The sequence below is a fragment of the Neomonachus schauinslandi genome, chromosome 1 (assembly GCF_002201575.2).
Source record: "Neomonachus schauinslandi chromosome 1, ASM220157v2, whole genome shotgun sequence".
Taxonomy (NCBI): domain Eukaryota; kingdom Metazoa; phylum Chordata; class Mammalia; order Carnivora; family Phocidae; genus Neomonachus; species Neomonachus schauinslandi.
The window spans coordinates 147,446,233-147,468,411 of record NC_058403.1 but is presented as its reverse complement, the minus strand read 5'-3'; positions in this window follow the sequence as shown (position 1 = coordinate 147,468,411).

Genomic DNA, 22,179 nt, shown 5'->3' with positions numbered 1-22,179 from the left:
TTAAATTAATTTGTTTTTTAAATGACCTCTACCCCCAACATGGGGCTCGAACTCATAACCCTGAGATCAAGAGTCACATGCTCTACTGACTGAGCCAGCCAGGCGCCCCTGTTTCTCATGGGCAGCATGGAACAGGAGACTTGGGGTTCAGCTCTGCCAGTAACTCCACTGTGACTTGGGCAAACCACTTAAACTCTTTCCATCTGGTCAAGAAAGAGCTGTCTCCTCAAGAACGAGCAACATCTGAGAGAAACATGCCAGTGTGGAAAGTGGACACCCAGAGCCTAGGAGGTGCAAAGGCTCTCAGACCCTGGGTCATGTGGCTATGGAGTGTCCCTGTCCTGAGTTCAACACCAAAGTGGCCCTGAGCCCACCTGCTCCACCCCACCATCTGCCCCTTTGTGAGCCTGCTCCAAACTACACTGGGTTGTGTTCAAAACTCCTTATGGAGCTTCTAGGAGTTAGTTGACTTTTAAAGAAAATGTGAAGCCAGTAGAAGAGCCCCCCTCTGGTTTTGGACAATGTGTATGTCTGTATTTCCTTGCTCTCTTGCAGGACTTCCTGTTTCTGCAGAAATTCTTCCCCCACCGCATTAGCTCTGGAAGTCGCTGGGCACCCATGCAAATCTGCCAGTTACTGCATCACATCCTTGCTTTGTTCTCTTCTCTTTCTTCTCTAGAGACATCTCCACTGAGTTGCTGGTGTATCCTCCTGGCACAGTGGACACTTCTGATGCGCTGAGCTGCCACATCTGCTGGGCATGGCTATCTTCTTCAGGTGTCAAGTCGTGGAGATGGGGGGGTCCCACTCTCACTTTATTGGACAAACCTTGGAACATTGCATCTCTACAACTGGAATGTCCCATTTCTACAAAGCATCACATTTTTTAAGGAGCAAAAATGTTCCTTAATATTATCTTATGGAGTCACAACATCCTCATGGAAGTTTTATTCCGATGTTGCAGACCAAGATCCTAACCCTGTCAAATGTGATCTTCAGACCAGTGGCGTTGGCATTGCCTGAGAGCTGGGTAGACACGCAGCATCTCAGGCCCTGCTGTATCATGATATGCTGTTTAAGAGGATTCCGAGGTGATGTGTGTGCACATCAAAGTGTGGAAGCACTGGATTAACATTCAGAAAGGTGCAGTGACTTTCCAAGAATTTCAGGGTAACATGCTGGCTCAGCTGGCACAAGAACGGAGGCTCTGAGACTCCCAGAGAAATGCTTTTCTTGCAAGAATGCTTCATTCTCTGCTTGGGGGGCACACCTACCTTTTAAGATCAGCTCCTGGGTCACCTCTACATTCTTACTTAGAGGGCCCAGGAATTAGGCACCCCACTTTTGCTCCTGAAGCCCTTAATGTGCTCAGCTGTCACTGAGTGGAGAAAACTGAATCACCAAGCATCTTCTTGGGGCGTCATGGGATTTGTCTGAAAGAGCTGTATCACTTGGAATGGGCATATCTGTGCGATGGGGAAACAAGGGAGCAAACTGCCGTGCAAAAGGAGGAATTTATGTTGATCCTGGGAGTGAGGAAGACCAAGGTGAGTAGAGAAATTAGAAGGAGAAAAAAGGAGAATGTATCAGAACCTCTTGCGAGAGGTGGTGCAGTAAGTTTCTAAATTCTTGGTGGAAGTGGATTGCTTTTTGTTTTGGTTCCGATTTTGGTGGATAGTGGTGAATGGGCTGTGCTTTGCACAAAGTGGATGCCTAGGGCAACACAATGAAGCCAGGAACTGACCTGTGCAGGAGGGGCAAGAGGCCTCAGCAGGACCTGGACTACACAGTGACTGGGCCAGTTTCTCTCATTCTCAGAATCCCTGGGACCCAATCCAGTGCTCCCCAAATGCTTCTTGTATGGATGAATGAGAGCTGAAGAAATCCATCAGTATTATCTAATCCAATTCCCTCTTTTTTGTTTTGGCTTATGCATTGTTGATTTTTTAATTTTAATTTTAATTAATTAATTAAATTTATTTATTAGTGAGTAAAGCGATAGAAGTTTATTAAGTGAAGATACAGAAAAAGCTCTCAAGATTGAGAGGGGTCCTGACAGGGTTGCCCTGATTTTTAATTTTTAAAATTATCCAATACATTAAATATCCCAACATGAAAACATAAATGTACAATTTAAAAAATAATAATAAAGTGAACACCAGTATATCCACCATCCAAGTGAAAAAACAGAATATCAAAGTACCTTCTAAGTCTTCCTTGTGCCCCTCCCCAAACATTTCCTTTTCCTATCCCCCACTCACCCTATTCACAGGTGGATAGCTGCGCCTATTTTGAGCTTGATATAAATAGAGTGATACTGTATGTGTTATATTGCTTCATTAGCTCAACATTTTATTTATGAGATTCATCCATGCTAATGAGTGTAGCTGTAATGTCTTCATTCTCACTATGTTATATTCTATTGTATAATTATATCTTGATTCAGTTTAGCCATTACACTGTCAATGGATATTTGGGTTGCTTTGAGAATTTAGTACTAATATGTACAGTGCTGCAGTGACCAGTCCTGCCCATATCTCCTGATGCACTAGGCCACATTCCATCTGTGGAGTTGCTCAGCCACAGAGGATGCCCACACTCAAGTTTACTAGATAAGCGGAACTCTTTTCCAGAGGGATTAAGTTACCTTAGACTTCCACCAGTCCTGTAGAAGAGTTCCCAGAGCCACAAAATCTTTGCCAACACTTGATATTGTCAGACTTAAATTTCTGATCAGCTGGTGAGTATAAAAATAGCACCTCACTACATTTTTAATTTTAATTTCCCTGACTATTAATGAGATCATGCACCTTTTCCTGTGTTTATTGGTCATTTGGATTTTCTGTTTTGTGAAGAGATTATTCAGGTCTTTTACTTGTTTTTAAACAATGTTGTGTCTATTTCTTATAGATTTCAGAATGTCTTTATATATAATTTTAGATAAAAGTCTAAAGCTATGTGTATTGAAAACGTCTTCTCTCAATTTTTGAATTTTTTCTTTTTCTCTTTATGGGTCTTTCAGTGAGAAGTTTTTCATTTTAATGTATTTGGATTTGCCAATGCTTTTCTTAAAGATTAATGATCTTTGTGTCTTATTTAAGACATGAGCTATGCATTATCAACAATAGCCAAACCATGGAAAGAGCCCACATGTCCATCAACTGATGAATGGATAAACAAGAAATGGCATATATATAATGGAATATTACTCAGCCATCAAAAAGAATGAAATCTTGCCATTTGCAATGATGTGGATGGAGCTAGAGTGTATGTGAAGACATAGCAAGAAGGCAGAAAAAGACCTCTCACTAGCAAAGGAATCGGTTGGCGCCTTGATCTTGGACTTCTAACCTCCAGAACTGTGGGAAATTAATTTCTGTTGTTTAAGCCACCCAGTCTGTGGTACTTTGTTCTGGTGGCCCAAGCAGAATAATACAATATCCTTCCCTACCAGGAGAAAATGTCCTCCTATATTAACTTTTTAAGGTTTTATAGTTTTTCCTTTCATGTTTACATCTTTAATCCACCTGGAAATAATGTTTTTGTAAGGTGTGAAGTGCGTGGTTAAATATTTTTCATATAGCTAATCAGTAGATTCAGCAGTTGTTGAAAATTTTTTCCTTTTCTCACTGAGCTGCAATGCCAACTGGGTCATAAAACAAATTCCAACCACAAGTGTGTTTGTTTATGGGCTCTATGTTTGGTCCTTTGATCTATGATTCTCCATGTAAAATTACTTGGTCTTAACCTACCAAAGTTGTAAAATAATTACTGATACCTGGTATGGTGAGACCCCACATTCATATTTCTAAATAAATATTAGAGCTAGTTTTTCAATCACAGAAAAATATTGTGAGGATTTTTTAATAATTATATTAAATCCTTAGATCAGTTTGGGGAGAACTGACATCTTTTGCTATTTACTTAGTCTTCTAAAGCATGAACATGACATATTTCTATACCTACTTAGGAGTTCTTTAATATCTTTTAATAAAGTTTTGTAATTTTCTCTATAAAGTTTTGGCAAATTTTTCTCTATAAAAGTTCCTGTCCTTTTTTATGAGATTTATACCTCAATACTTCATATTTATTGATGCCATAATAAAAGGAATCTTTTTAAAATTACATTTTATGTCTATTGCTGAGATACAGCAATGCAATGGAATTGTGTGTTATCAACTTTTCATTCAGCAAAGTTACTAAATCATCTTGCTAACTTTAATATTTCATGTATGGACTGTCTTCGGTTTCTGACATTTGTACATCTACATTTGTAGATTCATTTGGGTTTTTTCCCCACATCCTCTGTAAGCAATGACGTCTTTGTTTCTTCTTTTCTAATCCTTATGCCATTTATTTCTTGTTCTTATTATGCAGATTAGTGTCTCTCATACCAGGTAGAAGTGGTGATAGAGTAGGCATATTTTTCTTATTTCCTAATTTCTAAGAGATTACTTTCAGCATTTCCTCATCAATAATGGTAGTTGGTATAAGTTTTTGTAGCTATATTTTCAAGTTAAAAAAATTTTAATAACCTTTTCAATGAGGTTTTTTTCTCTCGGAAATTTTTAATGCAGTGCGATATACATGTGGAACAGGCTTATATCATAAATACAGGAATTTCTATACTTTGAACCTCTCTTTATGACCAGCAGCCAGATCAAGAGACAGAATATTACTAGGCCCTGAGAGGCTCCTTTCCATCTTATAAGTCACCCCAAAGAGGAAACCCTCATCTTCTGACCCCTGATGCCATAGACTGGTTTTACCTGTTTTTTGGTCCCCATTTAAGTGGAATCATATAACATGCTGTCTTTGTTTCTGGCTTCTTTTGCACAACATTGTTTGTGGAATTTATCCACATTATTCTGAATACTCAATAGATGATTCATTCTCATTGCTGCAGTGTATTCCATTGTATGACTATACCAGAATCTATCTATTCTACTACTGATTGGCACTTGGGTGGTTTCCGGTAGTCTATTATGAACACTGCTATGAATATTCCAATACGTGTTTTTTATGAAATATACATTTGTGTTGGATACGTATCTCAGAGTAGAGTTGATAAACCATGGAATATGTGCATGTTCCATCCCAGCAGAAGATGCCAAACAATTTTCCAAAGAGTTTGCAATGGTTTACACTCCCACCAGCAGAGTGGAGAGTCTCACCATAAAAATTGAATTTTATCAGTTTGCTTGTATCTATTGAGATGATCATGTGATTGTCTGATTTTTTTCCCCATTAATCTGTTCATGTGGTGAATTACACTTATATTTTTTCCAATGAAAAAGCAACCTGTTATTACTGGGATAAATCCAACTGCGTTGAGATGTACAAATTGCTTTGTACGGTGCTTGACTGAGCATGATGCTATTTGTTTACAGTTTTTATCTCTGTCTTCACTGGTGGGGGTTGGGTTCTATTTTCCTTTGGGAATGATCCTAGCCTCCTGAAGGGTTACGAATGTTAAGATAAACCCTTGAAAGCCTCCCTCTCTAACAATCTTTGATTCCCAGATTCTTCCATATTGTTCAGAAAACTGCAGATTCAATTTTCCACCTGTTAACATGACAGGTGCTTAGGCCATGCATTCCCCAGCCAGAAGAATGAAGTTCTGCTCTGCCATTAATTCTCCCAGGAATCCTTTGTGATGTATGCTTGTCTGCTAAAGCCCCTAAATTAGTTGAGATCTCACACAGTTGCAAGGAATGAATGGAAAGCAAGATTGTAGGGGCGGAGGAAGAAAGCGTCTGCATTTATAAACCTGAGACCCAACCAACTTTGCTGGCACCGGATGTCTCTAAAATGCTTCTAGCTTGCTGTGCGGAGCTTCTCTCCTGTTCTCCTGCCCCCGCCCTCTCTGGGGCTGATACATAATGGAGAGGTCCTGGACCACAAGGCCCAAACTCTGACACCCCCCTTCGTAACTAACCACAGTGCTCCCACACAGGAAATCAGTGAAAATAAGAATTTATACCTTCTGAACCAAGGAAGTACAGACATTTTTCAGTGTTTCATCTTTGAGAGAATTTCTTCCACAAAAGCTTCCAGAACAGCACCCCTGAGAGTTGGACAGGAAATAGGATATTTTCATGGTCTTGAAGAATCTCCCCACAAATGGCTATTAATAATGAAGAAAAAAAGAACAGTTTTACTACTAGCAGGCATCTTAATCAAGTGAACAAGGTTATACCACCGAAATTGGGACTGGCTGACATCATTTCTGTGGTGTTTTTGCCAAAAATCTCCAACCTGACCTAATCATAAGGAAACATCAGAACATCAGACAAACCCAAATTGAGGGACCTTCTGAAAAATAACTGGCCTGTGTTATTTTAAAAATGTTAGTGTCTTGGGACACCAGGGTGACTCAGTCGGTTAAGCTTCTGCCTTCAGCTCAGGTTGTGATCTCAGGGTCCGGGGATCAAGTCCCAACATCGGGCTCTCTGCTCAGTGAGGAGTCTGCTTCTCCCTCTCCCTCTCCCTCTCCTTCTGTGCTCTCTCTCTGTTCCTCTGTCTCACCCTCAAGCTCTCTCTCAAATAAATAAAATCTTTTTAAAAATGTCAGTGTCTTGAAAAACAATGAGAAGCAGAGGCACAGTTTCAGATCAAAGCCAAGTTAAAGTACTAGACAGTTAAATGCAAGGTATGGCCCTGGATTAGATCCTGAACTAAGAAAAAGGTACTATAAAGGACATTACTGAGACAATTGGTGAAATTGTAAAATAGACTTCTTAGAGAGCATTACCGTGAAATGCTAAATTTCTTGGTCTTGATAATAGTACCATGGTGACATAAGAGAATGTCCCTCTTTTCAGGAAATTCATGCTGAAGGGTTTAGGGATGAAAGAACATGATACCTACAATTTTTCTCCAATGATTCAAAAAAAATTATGTATATATCACATACAGAGAGAGAAAATGATAAAGTGGGTATGTCAAAATGTTAACACTTGGTGAATCTGGGAGAAGAATATACCAGAGTTCTTTGTAGATTCTCATAATTTTTCTTTTCTGCATGTGATTTCAAAATAATAACTTAAAAAAAAAAAGACTTCCATGTCTAGCAAAGAGGAAACCACAAAGGTGAAATGATAAGGGTTGCCTCGGTGGTTAGGAATAGAACCTGTAGTTATTAACACATATTTGGTACTAGATCTCTGGAGAAGAAAGTGCTTCTTTTTTTAACAGCCCCCTTGAGACAGAGATCACTACCCATCTTGTACAGATGAGAATGATGAGGTATGGGGGTGAAATAAAACACCCAGGGTCACCCAGCAAGTCAACAACAAGGCTGGGATTTCACCCAAGTCTGGGTGACTCCAAAGCCCTTGGGTGCCATAAATTCTCTGGGTTTTGACCCCGATAAAGACTGACCAGAAAAGAAGGTGGCATTTCTGTCCCCTTCATTGTGAGCGGTTGGGTCTGAATTCACCCTGTGCTTTCTGAGACCTACCTCATGCCAGGCACTGCCTTGGATGTATTGGGTGGAGACCCAAAAAGAGCAAGATATGAGTAGAGTCTGGTGGGAAAGACAGCCCAAAGAACATGAGGGTGAACGTGAACAAGATCTATCATGAGAACAAGGATTCTGGCAGCCCAGATGAGAAAGACTTAAGAGATGATAAATTGTGAGGGAGTGACAGGGAAATGTATGAGGGAACTAATGGAAGACAAGGACTATTTTAGTACGGTCTTTTTATGCAAACTCATCTTGATATTCAACTCCCCATCTTTGATAAGTCATTCTCTAGTACAAGGTGAGCACCTTCATCAAAAGGAAACTTATCCCCCTGCCTTTAGACAAATGGGGAAGGGCAGAGAACTCTTCCTGCATTGGTCAATTCTCAATTGCCTTTAGTTCAAAATGATCCTTATGCCAAAGTGGCATATTTTGGGGTGGTCCCTCCTTGAAGTCCAAACCTCCTTTCCTTTGTTAAAATGGCGTATAAACACTGAAGTCTAACCACTTTTTTTGAGTTTCACTCCTTTTCTGGGAACTCCCATGCATGTAAATATTAATAAAAATTATGTACCTTTTCTTTTGTTAATCTGTCTTTTGTTAGTTTAATTCACAGACACCACCCCCGCCAGGTTCAGAACCTAAGAGGGTAGAGGAAAGTTTTTTCTCCCCAGTATCTGCTTCATAAATCAGATTTACTTTATCAACTTGGACTTCCCTTGTATATCACTTTTTGTTGGGCAGGTTCTTTTTGTTCTGCAAATCATTGGGAGAGAATTCTAAGTGTGGGTTAGTAAATTCATCTACAATGTAATCATTAAATCATTTACAAAATGGAAACTTCTCTGCTTGGAATTTGCCATTGATAGCCATTGTCTATTTCCTTAAAAACTTATTGAGAAAAGGTGAAAGATTTATACAATCTGAAGAGAAATTAGTTAAACCAGAATGGCTCAAATGAACAACTCAGGAAACAGCAGATGTTGGTGAGGATGCAGAGAAAGAGGAACCCTCTTACACTGTTGGTGGGAAAGCAAACTGGTGCAGCCACTCTGGAAATCAGTACGGAGGTTCCTCAAGAGGTTAAAAATAGAGATACCCTATGACCCAGCAATTACTATTAGGTATTTATTCAAAGGATACAAACAAACATAGTGATCCAAAGGGGCCCATGCATCCCAGGCAGCAATGTCCACAATAACCAAAATATGGAAAGAGTCCAGACGTCCATCAGCAGATGAATGGATAAAGAAGGTGTGGTATATACATACAGAATGGAATATTACTCAGCTATCAAAAAGAATGAAATCTTGCCATTTGAAACGATGGGGATGGAACTAGAGGGTATTTTTAAAAAGATTTTATTTATTATTTATTTATTTATTTATTTATTTATTTATTTATTTGAGAGAGAGAGAGAGAGAGAGACTGAGCGGGGAGGGGGCAGAGGGAAAGGGAGAAACAGATTCCCTGCAGGGCAGGGAACCTGATGCAGGACTCGATCCCAGGACACTGGGATCACTACCTGAGCCGAAGGCAGACACTTAACTGACCAAGCCACCCAGGCTCCCGGAACTAGAGGGTATTATGCTAAGTGAAATAAGTCAGTCAGAGAAAGACAAATACCATATGATTTCATTCATATGTGGAATTTAAGAAACAAAATAGATGAACACAGGGGAAGGGAAGGAAAAATAAAGTAAGATGAAAATTGAGAGGGAGGCAAACCATAAGAGATGCTGAACTCTATGAAACAAACTGAGGGTTGCTGGAGGCGAGTGGCAGGGGAGGGATAATTGGGCAATGGGCATTAAGGCGGGCACTTGATGTAATGAGCACTGGGTGTTATATACAACTGATGAGCAACTAAATTCTACCTTTGAAACTAATAAAAAACTAAATTTAAAAAAATATTTTAAAAAAGTATGAGAAGACAATATACCATTGTTAAAAAAAAACTTTAAAAATAAAGAGATCTAATATCTGACTGTTTTCATTTCTGCCTGTTTCATTCTGGAATGTGATCACACACATCCAGGTCTTGGCACAATCATCGTTACACATGCCACTTTAATTTGCTTTTCTGATCATAAAGATTTTTCTGGGTTTCCGCATAGTTTTCATAATGATTTTTCCCTTTCATTATTCATAATTCTTCAAAGAGTCATTGCTAAGCTCCTTAAGTGGAAACTCCTATAATTTCACCTTTTTACTCATCGAATGACCAGAACTATGCTGGGCATATGCTAGGTCCTCAGTAAGTGTTTGTAGCTTTGAGAGAAAAAAAAAAGGATGTTGGTAAAAGATCAATTCCAGGAATAAAGGACCATCAAAAGGCTGAGAGATTTAAACAGTTCTTCTTGCATACAATATAGCACACCCTTCCCGAACCTGCAATTAAAAATACAAATATTATACCATTAGCTGGTACTATTAACTGCACATTTCTCCATGTTCAACCCTTGAAAGCAATATTGTGGTTGTACCTTTGATTGCATGCAGGCAGTGTTCCTGACTACTCTTACACAGGAAATAAATATTTAGTAGTAAGAAAAATCTGTTTATTGAAACTTTTTTTTGCAATCTATGTGAAGAACTAAATTATATGTATATATACACATATAATAAACATAATTACTGTAATTGATATAATATATAATTATAAACTACAAATACATATTAAATTATATATAAACCATAAATATATATTAAAATATGTGATTAAATTATACATGAATTATATAGATGGGAAAATATTTTTCTGATAAACTGGCTTTATTATTAATAACACATGCTTTTATTAAACTCATACTTCTGTCTACCACTTTTTGTTAAGCAAATGTTTTGTTTCCTGAAAATTATTGGTGGACTTACAGTTGGAAAATGTAGAAAACCCTAAAAGATTCCCCCTAGTTTTATCCACAACTCTTTGTAATGTGATCATATGAGAATTTTAAAAATATAGTGTGACACAGAAAGAACCATAGGCCGTGCTTCAGAAAACCTGAGTATAGGATCTGGCCCTTCTACTGACTCACTGTGTGTTTTGGGGTGAGTTACTTCACCTCTTTGCACTTAAGTATTCCCATTTATAAAGATAGAGTTCAGTTAGATGGTTTGAGGTCATTTTCTGCCTAATGCTCTATGACAAGTGTCTGTGATAGCAATAATTTACACATTTACACTTAGAGTTGATTTAAACATAGTCTTTTCTTTTTATTTTGGGAGAAAGGAGGTAGAATGTGCCATTTATTGCTGGCCACATGGAGAATTGACCTCCTGTTGCAACATAGCTGCCTCAGAGGAGGTCTTTATCAGAGCTTAAGCAAGAGAGGGCTATTCAGACAGGGGAGGTGCAGCTGCTTCTGTCAGCAAAGGAGGCTCAAGGAGAACTAGCCATCCAAGTTTCTCAGAAGTTTGGGAAGATAACTCACACTGTGGTATTCTCGTAGGGTCTTGCCTCCCATCTGTCCTATTTTTAAAGGCACTCTGACTCTGCAGTGATGCACATCCAGGAACTGCATGATCATGCGAGCCTCTCTAGGACAGGGGCTCAAGTCAGGTCTCTTCACCAGATAGACTTGCCTGGGTGCACAAATCAAAGAAGAAATCTGTGGTGTGGCTGCCTATCAGTTCATTCTTGTGACTCCATGACAAAATCACTTGGCTGGAGATATTGGCCCAAGGTGTGATCTCCCCATCTGTGATTGACATGCCCACCCCACAGTCTGTCATAATGACTACAGTAGTTAGCTGCCCTGCACCCCAGCCTCTCTTCTTGTCCGCACGGAGCACAGTGCAGTGAGCCCATTTCAACTGCAGTTGATCCCTAGCGCAGCACTTTTTAAAGAGTTTGGAGCTTCCTTCATCAATTTATTTTTCATTCAGAGGTGAAGGAAGACCTTCTGGACCCTTGGAGGGACATGGTGGAGGTGGATTTATATGGGATGTCCCTGATAGATCCAATCCACCATGTCTGTTCTCTGGTGAACTTAAATTCTTTCTTCTATCTTTGCCAAGAGATTTTTTTCCTTTTTTTGGCCATTCAGTGTCACTTAGGAGGCTCCAACAATGAGTCCAGGTTTGGATTAGCCAGTTCAGCAAAGTGTTAGCCATTGTTTGGCCACCAAGCTGATCTCTGATGAAAGTAGACATATCAATGAATCCATCGAAATCCCAAGTTTCATTCTCCCTCCTTGACTCAGCAGCCATTTCCACACATTCTCCAGACTTTTCATAATTAAAAAAATTTCTGTATGTCCTTCAGAGTACCACACTATTTTCTATATTCTGAGTTCTTATTTCACCCTCATGGTTAGGATGAATTCAGACTCTGGAGAAGTGGAGCCTGAAGGGAGGTTTTCACTAAGATGCATGGGGTGTGGGGATTCATCCAGGTCCTTCAAGTCCTCAGAATCTGCAAATAACATCATTCCTGTTGTCAGGACCCTGCTTTTTAAAAAGCACAGTGCTAATAGGTATCTACCCGAAGGATACAAAAATATTGATTCTAAGGGATATGTGCACCCAGATGTTTATAGCAGCATTATCAACAATAGCCAAACTATGGAGAGAGCCCAAATGTCCATCGAGTGATGAATGGATAAAGAAGATGTGTTACACACACACACACACACACACACAGGAATTTTACTCAGCCATCAAAAAGAGTGAAATCTTGCCATTTACAATGATGTGGATGGAGCTAGAGTGTATTATGCTAAGTGAAATAAGTCAGAGAAAGAGAAATACTGAATGATTTAGGAAACAAAACAGATGAACATATGGGAGGAGGGGGAAAAGAGGAGTGAAGGAGAGGCAAACCATAGGAGACTCTTAACAATAGAGAACAAACTGAGGGTTGATGGAGGGACGTGGGTGGGGGATGGGCTAAATGGGTGATGGGCATTAAGGAGGGCACTTGTGATGAGCACTAGGTGTTCTATATAAGTGATGAATCACTAAATTCTACTCCTGAAACCAATATTATACTATATGTTAGCTAATTAGAATTTAAATAACAATTTAGAAGAGAAGGATAAAAATTAAAAGCACAGTGCTCTGTATTTCACAAAGAGACGCAGAGAAATGATACATGCAGTTGTTGTTATGATTCAGAAACCCACAGAATCTGTTTCTGAGTGAGGTCCTCTATACCTCTGCCAATGGTTTTCAACCAGATGGTGCTACTCCTTGAAGGGGCTTTTGGAAATGTTGATGGTAGTCGTATTGTCAGAATAGCTGAGGGTTGTGTGGTGTCTCTCTTGATTAGATGGGGCCCCCCCAAAAGTGGGGCATCCTGATTGAGTGGGGGCCAGTGGCAGGGGTGGTAAAAGAATTCACCTGAGGCAGAACAAAGGAGATAGAAGTTTATTGAATACACAGCAAGGGAGTGGAGAGCAGGACAGTAGAGGAGAGGCTGTCTGCAACAAGGTAGAGGGTGGGGGTTGTTTTTAAAGGGGAAAGATGAGGAGGTGTGACAACGTATGGAATTCTCCCATTTTTGGTAACTGTGCTTAGTTGTAAGTAGCCCATTGGTCAGTTAGGGCTTATGGATATTTTGAGGTGGGTTGCCTGATGGGTCTTTTCTACATTCAGCCAGTTTGCCTGAAAGCAGGCTCCACAGGTTGTGATTGGTATTTAGTGCCCCAAGGCAAAAGATGTTACACATCCTGTGAAATCGGGACTCAGGGTTGAATTAGGGCACTTGTGGGCATCTCTCAGGAACTGATGGACAATCTCTTTTTTGGACACCACCATGAGAATTGCAGAACCCCTTTCTAGCCATGGTCATTCTCCTCAAGATGCAAAATCTCAGGTGACCAAGTCTGATTGGTTTTCCTGGGCTCAGCCTTGGGCAAAGATTTAGAGCTAAGGCACCACAATTAACAGTCTCTTTGTTCCCCCAAAGGAAAAAGAGGTTTTTCACATTAAGAGAAGAAAAATGGACACTGGGTGGGTGGGCATAGAAATAACAATGTCAGCAAACAAAACAGATGCCCACCATAGTACTGTCAGCCAGATAATCTTGATCAGATCACTTCTTGGTCAGGGTATTGATCAGAATTCTTTTAATTATAAGAGACAGAAACTCAGCTGAAGCCAGTTAAATGTGCTAGCCTGAAACTGTGAGATCCACCACCACCTTAGTCTATTTCCATCCATTGCACTGGGCACGTAACGGGCCCTTTCTATCTGGAAGTTGGTGACATTTACTTCTGGGAGATTTTCTTGAATTATGTCTTTGCTAATTCCTTCTCCTTTGTTTCCTCTGTGCTGTTTGTGGAACTTCTATAACTTGGACACTGGGTGCTAGTAGTGGTTCTTGAGTTGTTTTCTCTCTGTTTTTCCATATGTTGTCTTTCTGCTGTCCTTCACAGGAGAATCCTTAACTTCACTTTCTAAACCTTCTGTTGATATTTAAAATTTGATAGCATGCTTCTAATGTCCAGAACCACTTTTGTACTATAAATATTCCTTTTGGTAGCATTCAATTCTCATTTTATGGATGTCATGTCTTCTTATTTTCTCTGAGGCATTTATATTTTTGAAATTCTCTTATCTCTGCATAGCCTCTGTTTCCTCGAAACCTTTGTTTCCTGTCAGTGTGTTTGGTCTCTGTCTTTTATATTGGAGCTTTCCTCTCATGTGTAGTGGTTCTTAGTAGTCTATCTGTTGGCAGCTCTGAGTACTTGGGACAGTTTGTCAGCTGTGAACTTCACCAAGTATTGCCTGTTTGGACTTTTGGGTGGGGGAACCACAATGCCTGTGGCCTTGAGTGTTTCCTCATGGACCCATCAGACCTTACTGAAGAAATTCTTCCTGTCTCCACCTGGTAAGGGACACAGGCCAGAGGTCCTTAGCTGGGTGTGCATATGGTCACTTAATGCTCTCTCCAGAGAATGCCAGTCTACTGTAGGGGTGAATGAAGGGCAGCCACCTGCTGCACGAATAGAGAAGAGGACCTAGGGATGAGGCTGCTTATTAAATAGCCCTTTCCACCAATTTCCCTCATTTAAACTATCCCCTCATCCACTTGAAGACATCATTCTAGAGACACACAGACACAGCAGACTGGACCCACCTGTTCTAAACATCCTCGTTACAGGTACTGCTCGTTCACACTATCACAGTTAACATCAAACATCTGTATAATTAGCTTTTTGCCCATCACCCACCACATCTGACCTTACAGGACAGAGGCCCTGTCTATGTCATCCCCCACTGTATCCTCACCACCCAGCACAGAGACTCTCATGTGGTAAGCAGTTGTTATTTAGAGGATTAATGAAAAGAATGAATGCATGAATGAAGTCACTACTTCTAGAACTAAAACAGCTTGAAAATTTTAAATGCCAGTTCTTCAAAGTTTTCTCATCATTTCAAAAATCTAAGGATACAGTCTTAAGGCACCCCATTATGCCAGTATAATTTAAATATTTAAAATATTCATTCATCAATAGGAAATACTTGGGGATATCTACTGTGGGGGCCAAGGGCAGGCCACTCCAAAAGGCCTACTGTTTATTTTGATTTGAATGAATGTTACTTATGAAACAGCCAGTGCAAGAAGAAAAGTGTGACCTCCCTTTGTCTTCAGAAAGCAGAAGTAATCTTCCATGTGAAAGGTACTCTCCCTGTACCAGGAGGTGGAGACATCCTTATCACCAGAGATAGGGCCTTCATAGCTAAGAAGGCTATATAAACAAACTTTGTTACTTTCACTAATTTACTACCACAGGCCCAAATCCTGTTTAGAATTCTTTACTAATTGAAGCTCCCAAACATAAATTTTCTTTGTCTTGTCAATTCCTCACAGACTTATGTCTTTGTCTAAAATGTATAAAAACTGCATGGGGTGGGGGTCCCAATTTCATGATTAGGCCTGTGTGTTCACATAATTAAACCTTGTTTTTTCTCTCCTGTTAATCTGTCTCGTGTTAATTTAATTTTTAGACCAGCTAGAAGAATTTTGAAAGATAGAGAAAAATTTTTCATTCCCAACAGAACCCATCCCCAAAGTCCCAGCAATTATCTATTATAGCATATCCTACCAAACCATATGACGTTGTTGGACAGGATAGGTCCCCTAAGTTGTAAAAAGTCAGGCAAAAACTCACTACGTAAAGCATGTATACTCATATCATAGAAGTTGTTAGTGCAATCTCCATCTCAAACCACAAAATATTTAAGCATGTGGAAATGGAAAGTCTTGTTCCTTAAAATTATAAAATGCCTAAATACCCAAACCAGAAACATTGGTATGCTTCCTAAGAACGCTCTGAACTCTGCAGTGTTCATTAGTGGTCAGAGAAGTTGTGTTGAACCAGCTATGGGACTGAGCTGGAGCAATTTCTTTGGAGGGATTGGTGGTGATTTGATATAATGGTGCATTTCAGTAGTCATCTGTTTCTAAGATATGTAACCCAGTACTTGGAGACTCAGCACTACTCTTTCCTAGTCTTGCTTGTTTATTTACACCATTAACTATGGTGTTGTTTTGTGGTTTTCGTGGTATATTAAGGTCCTCCAGAAAAACAGAATGTATGTATACATAGAAAGAGAGAGATTTATATTAAGGAATTGGCTATCATGATTGTGGAGGCTTGGCAACTCCAGAACTTGCAGGGTCCGCTGGCAGGCTGGAGACCCAGGGAAGTTGCAATTCAAGTTCACAGGTGGTTTGCTGTCAGAATTCCCTCTCCTTCTGAGGAGGTCAGTTTTTTTCTATTAAAACCTTCAACTGATTGGATGAAGTCCACCCACATTATGGACAGTAATCTACTCAAAGCCCACAGATTTAAATGTTAATGTCATCTAAAAAATACCTTCACAGAAGCATCTAAAATGTTTGACCAAGTATCTGGATACTGTCACCTGGCCAAGTTGACACATAAAATTAACTATTGCATATGGTTATTATTAAACTGTTAATAGGATTTTTCTAAGTTTTGGAGCCTAGATGAAGAAGAAGGCAATCGGTTTCAATTAAGATCCTCCCCAAAGCTTTGAGAAGTGTGTCAATGATAGAAGTAACAAATGCTATCAAAAATACATTTTGAAATATGTTTGCCCAGAGGGTCTTCCTTCCAGGATTCATTGAATGTATTTGTATAGCAGGAGGTGGACTCGAGAGGCTATTGATTCTGGAGGCCGTATGTGACTTTGGCTGTGTAGATGGTTTCCACTGCCTTCCAGAATGCTGGGGCCTCCCTGGATGGCCAAAAGTGAGAAACCAAGGCTTCTCTTTAGCCAAATCACTGTCTTCTGTCTTTAGAGCTAGGGTAGAGGAGCTTGAATAAAGCCGCCCAAAGATATCAAGTCCTAATCCCTGGAATTTGCAAATGCAAACTTAACTTGGAAAAAGGAACTTTGCAGATGTGATTAAGTCAAGGATCTTGAGATGGGAAGATTAATGCGGATTACCCGGGTGACCCTCAATGCAATCACCAGAGTCCTTATAACGTAGAAGCAGAGAGAGAACTCAAGTAGCACACAGAGGAGAAGATGGTGTGAAGGTGGAGGGAGAAACTGGAGTGATGTAACCACAAATTTAGGATTGCTGGGTGGCCACCAGGAGCTGCACTGGGGCAAGCAAGGACTCTCCTTTAGAGCCCTGGAGAACTCAGTTCTGCTGGATTTCAGTTTTCTGGACTCCAACTGTAAGAGAATACATTTTCGCCAAGTTGATGGTAATTTGTTCTACAGCAGGCTCAGAAAACTGCTACAGGGGGTGAGGGCAGACAGGTGCCCAGTCCTACAGGGCCCATGCCAGCCCCATGCAATGGCCTAGGAACCACGGCAAGGGGCTTGTCCTTCAGGTCTGGCTGTTCAAGGACCCTTCAACAATTTCTCCAATTCTTCAGCTAACCCCATGTCCTCCTCTTGCCTTGCACTCCATTCAATGATTTATGGGGAGGTTGCCATGCACTGGCACCATGCCAAGTACGAGGAGCGATGGATAAAAGGATCTCAAGGAACTCCCAATAAAGACTCCTTGGGGTATAGATCGGCCCCAGAAGCACCTCTGCTGACTGGGTTTGCCTCTGCCCAAGTCAAATTGCTTGGTAAAAGTAGGCCTCTACCAAGTGGCCCAGCTTTGTGGAGTTCAGGAAAGGCGGTGGACAGAAACCACAGACCATTCCCCCTGCCTCTCCTCGGCCTCCACTCAGTTGCCATAACGGCACTCTTTCGGTGCCAGGTGCTGTGCTGTCTCATTCTGGCCCAACCTGGAACCTGGGCTGGGGGCAATTCCACCTTAGTCCCTCGAGACTGCTTGGCCTGGCTGGAAAAGGGTACACGGCTCCTTCTCCCCGCTAAGGGCGAAACAGGTATCGTAGTTTTTGCCATTGTGATGTGAGTCAGCTGTACCTGTGGGCCTGAGTTTCACCATCTATAAGCCATTGATCTTTGCTTATAGGTACAAAACTCGCCTAAGGTATCCGGGGTTTTCCCCAGACTGCGTCAGAGCATGAATGATGTTGGTGAGGGGAGTTACCCAGGTATGAAATCAGGCACCGGCAGATATTTCTAAGAGATGAAATTTGTGAGGCAAAAAGATTGAATTCATGGGTCATGAAGCAAAATTTAGAGGACTGCGTAGCCATTTTGAATTGTATCCAAATTGAAATATAACAGTGACATGGACGTCATCCACACTGGGAGCTCTTAATTTCCTCCATGTTTCTGAGAGGAACTTCCACATATGTCCACGAGGGGGAGCAGTCATGGGAAGAACAGCTCTGGTTCCTCTTCGTCCCTCTCTTACTGCTCCTCATTGGAGTTGTGCCCCATCTCTCTGTTGTCTTCTTGGGATGGTCTGCACTCCACAGTAAAGGTGCTTGTGGTAGTAGACCTCTGCAGCAAGTTGACCAACTGGGTCTGTTTTTCTCAGGCCCGTTAGGTCTTTGCCTCTTCTATTGAGGCAAAATATGATCCTCCACGCAGGTGGTCCTACTGGCATGGTCTCAACCAGCAGAAATAAACCATATTCCTCAATTCACAATTCTATCCCTGAAATGCCATTGGCATCACTGTGTGGAAGAAAGCACAAAGGATCAAGTGATGTGGGGCAACCATTCTAGATAATATATAGGTAAAATGGGGTATTTTTTTTTTACCTAACATTGTATTCTTCCAATGACTGAATGTTTGTGCAGGCGCCATAGTAGAAGGCTAAGTGAAATAAGTCAAGCAGAGAAAGACATTCATCACATGGTTTCACTCATATGTGGAACATAAAGAATAGCGTGGAGGACCACAGGGGAAGGGAGGGAAATCCAAAGGGGGCGAAATCAGAGAGGGAGATGAACCATGGGAGACTCTGGACTCCAGGAAACAAATTGAAGGTTACAGAAGGGAGGGGGTGGGGGAATGGGGTAACTAAGTGATGGGTATTAAGGAAGGCACGTGTTGTGATGAGCACTGGGTGTTTTATGCAACTAATGAATCGTTGATCAGTACATCAAAAACTAATGATGTACTGTACGCTGGCTAACTGAACATAATAAAAATAAAGAATTAAGCAGTCTACTTTCCTTTTTTCTTTTTTTTAAGCTTTTAAGTGCTTTCCAAGTTGTTTCTACTATAAATTACATCCTACTGTAGCTTTGTAGATAGCTTTCTTTCCCTCCTACATTTTGGGTTATTACCTTAGCTTAGATTTCTAAAAGGTGGCCCCAAGGTTCTCCCAGATGTTTTATATTTATATTTATATTATATATACAGACACTCCCAGATTACTTTTAGCTGAGCTCCTGTGCTCCTTTGCACAGATACTGTGTTGCACAGTGGAAGCAGCAAGCAAAGACTTTCCTGGTTGCCTTGGTGGTCTTCCTGTCACCTCCTGTTCTCAGCATATTCTCTGACTTTCTTAACACATAGTTGTGCAAATTTTCTCCCAAGTTACCATGTCCCACAGAATGGTGGTAGCCCCTGTTTACTCCCACTCCAGATTTGGGGTGAAAATATGGGGGGAGGGGTAAACTCAAGAGTGAGATTAGAGGACCAACCACCTGTGATGTGCTCCACCTTCATGCTGATACCTCACTTTCTTCCTCAGAAGCTTCCAGAAGGAAACTACACCCTCATTCTACATACAAAGAAGTTAAGAGTGGGAGACATATGGGCTGTTAGTTTGATTTGCTTTCTAGAATTAAACAGTGGTGATACTGACAGTTTTCATCACTCCCATACTTTCTTTCTCCCAAATTCCCCTCCTTCTGGGGATTCTCTTCTGACATCCCAAAGAATGTGTCCATTCACAACAGGCTTCTCTGCCCCCTAATCTGGTAAGACCGCTTGTATCAGTTAGTTTTTATCACAACAATGCTGCATAACAAACAATGAAAAAAAAAGCCTCAGCTGTATTTAATGACAAGTGTTTATTGCTCATACATCTGTGATGGGCAGATAGGCAGCCCTGTTGATCATGGATGGGCTCACTTGAACATTGAGTTCATGGAGTTGGCTGGCAGATCTAGGTTGGTCTTGGCTATGTTGAGTGAAGTAACTTGATTCTCCTCCACCTGGCTAACTGGGACATATTTTCATGGTAATAAAGAGTTACAAGAATGAGCATGTGCCTCAGGTCTCCACTTGCTCCATGAAACACTGGAACCATGAATGCAAGGAATCTATTGCATCCTCCCAGAAATGACTGGGTTGGAGGTGGGGAGTTTCTGGAACTTCTGTAGCTCCCTCCCAACATCTGGGGACCTGTTCACTCCTTTGGGCCCTGGGAAATTCATTTATGGTGAGCCTCCAAAGGCTTTCTTTTTGAAAGAGTTAACCTTCAGAACCTAATGCTTGGTTTTGACCCAACACACATTGGAACCCAAGGGCTCTGATATTTGCCAGTTTTAAGATAATGAAATTAAAAGTCTGGACTGTGTAATCCCTTGGACCTGCATTTGAAGTCTAGCCTTCAGTTAACTATTTGGGTGACCACTGCCACATCACCGCACTTCTCTGAGCTTCAGTTTCTCAAACAAAAGTGATAATAAGTCTCATGCATAATCTTCATGAGATCTAATGAGGATGAAGTATAGAAAGGAATTGGCACATAAACGGCACTCGATAACTGGGAGCTATCAAATCAGTCTCTACTCTTTTAGTTGTGCCAGAAACCCAACTGAAACTAGCTTATGCCTAAAAGGGTGGTGCTAGAGGTTGGGGGGGATGGGGAGGACACTAATGAATCATACAACTGTCATTCCAAGAACATAAACAATTTCATCAGAATTATATATTTTCTCCATTTCTTGGCCATAATTTTCCTTGCTTGGTTTCATCTTTCAGATAGTTTTCTGCCACATGGGGGCTCAAGATGTGAGATTTTGTAAATCAATCATGAGCATGGATGGGAAAATGAAACATTCTCCTTGACCAGACCAGAGTCGAGGAGCCTTCCTTCCTTTTAATGGTGTGCATGCTTGTGTGTGTGCATGTGTGTGTGTGAGTGTGTCAGTGTGATTGGCAGCCCAACCAGTAATGCATGGAATGGGAGCTAGATGGATGTCCCTTTATCTAAAGATTCATCTAAAGAAGGGATGTTGACAGACATAAGCAACATGGCCATTACATTATTACTCTGCTCACCATGGGATGAAAAGAGGGAACATTTCATAATGATGATATTTTCAATGTACAGCATGTAAGTAATGAAATCATTTACAGAAATGATCACTGCTACCACTATAATTCAAATATATATGCATATACTACACATATCCACCACACTTGGGCCTGCCATATGCCATGAAGGAGAGCCAGAACAGGTAGAAATTATACAACTTCAAAATAATGATAAAATGGTCATCTTATTTTAATATAGTTTTCAGTTAAAAAATTTTAATAGACTTTATTTCTTAGGGAAGTTCTAGGTATGCAGACCATTTAGGTAGAAAAGACAGAAAGTCCCCATATACACCCTGTATTAGTCTGTTTAAGCCACCATAACAAAATACCACAAGCTGGGTGGCTTAGATGATAGAAATGTATTTTCTCACAGTTCTGGAAGCTAGAAGTCCAAGATCAAGGTGCTGACAAATTAGGTTCCTGGTAAGAGCCTTTTCCTGGCTTGTAGATGGCCACCTTCTTGCTGTGTCCTCACATGGTCTTTTCTCTGTATACATGCAGTCAGAGGCTTCTGGTATCTCTTCCTCTTCTTCTTCTTTTTTTTTTTTTTTTTAAGATTTCGTTTATTTATCTGACAGAAAGAGAGTGAGAGAGCATAAGCGGGGGGGCGGGGAGCAGCAGAGGGAGAGGGAGAAGCAGACTCCCTGATGAGCAGGGAACCTGATGCGGGGCTCCATCCCAGGACACTGAGATCATGACCTGAGCCAAAGGCAGACACTTAACCAACTGAGCCACACAGGTGCCCCATCTCTTCCTCTTCTTATAGGAACACCAGTCCTATCAGATCCAGGCCCCATCCTTATGACCTGATTTGACTCTAATTACATCTCTAAAGGCAAATACCATCACACTGGGGGTTAGGGCTTCAGCATATGAATCTGGGGTGGGGGGACATAATTCAGTCTGTAATACCACCTCCTCCTCCCACACAGTTTCTCCTATTATTAACATTTTGCATTAGCATGGTACATTTGTTACAATTGATGAATAATCAACATCGATAGATTATCATTAACTGAAGCCCACAGTTTATATTAGGGTTCATTCCGTGTTGTACTTCTTTGGGTTTTGAC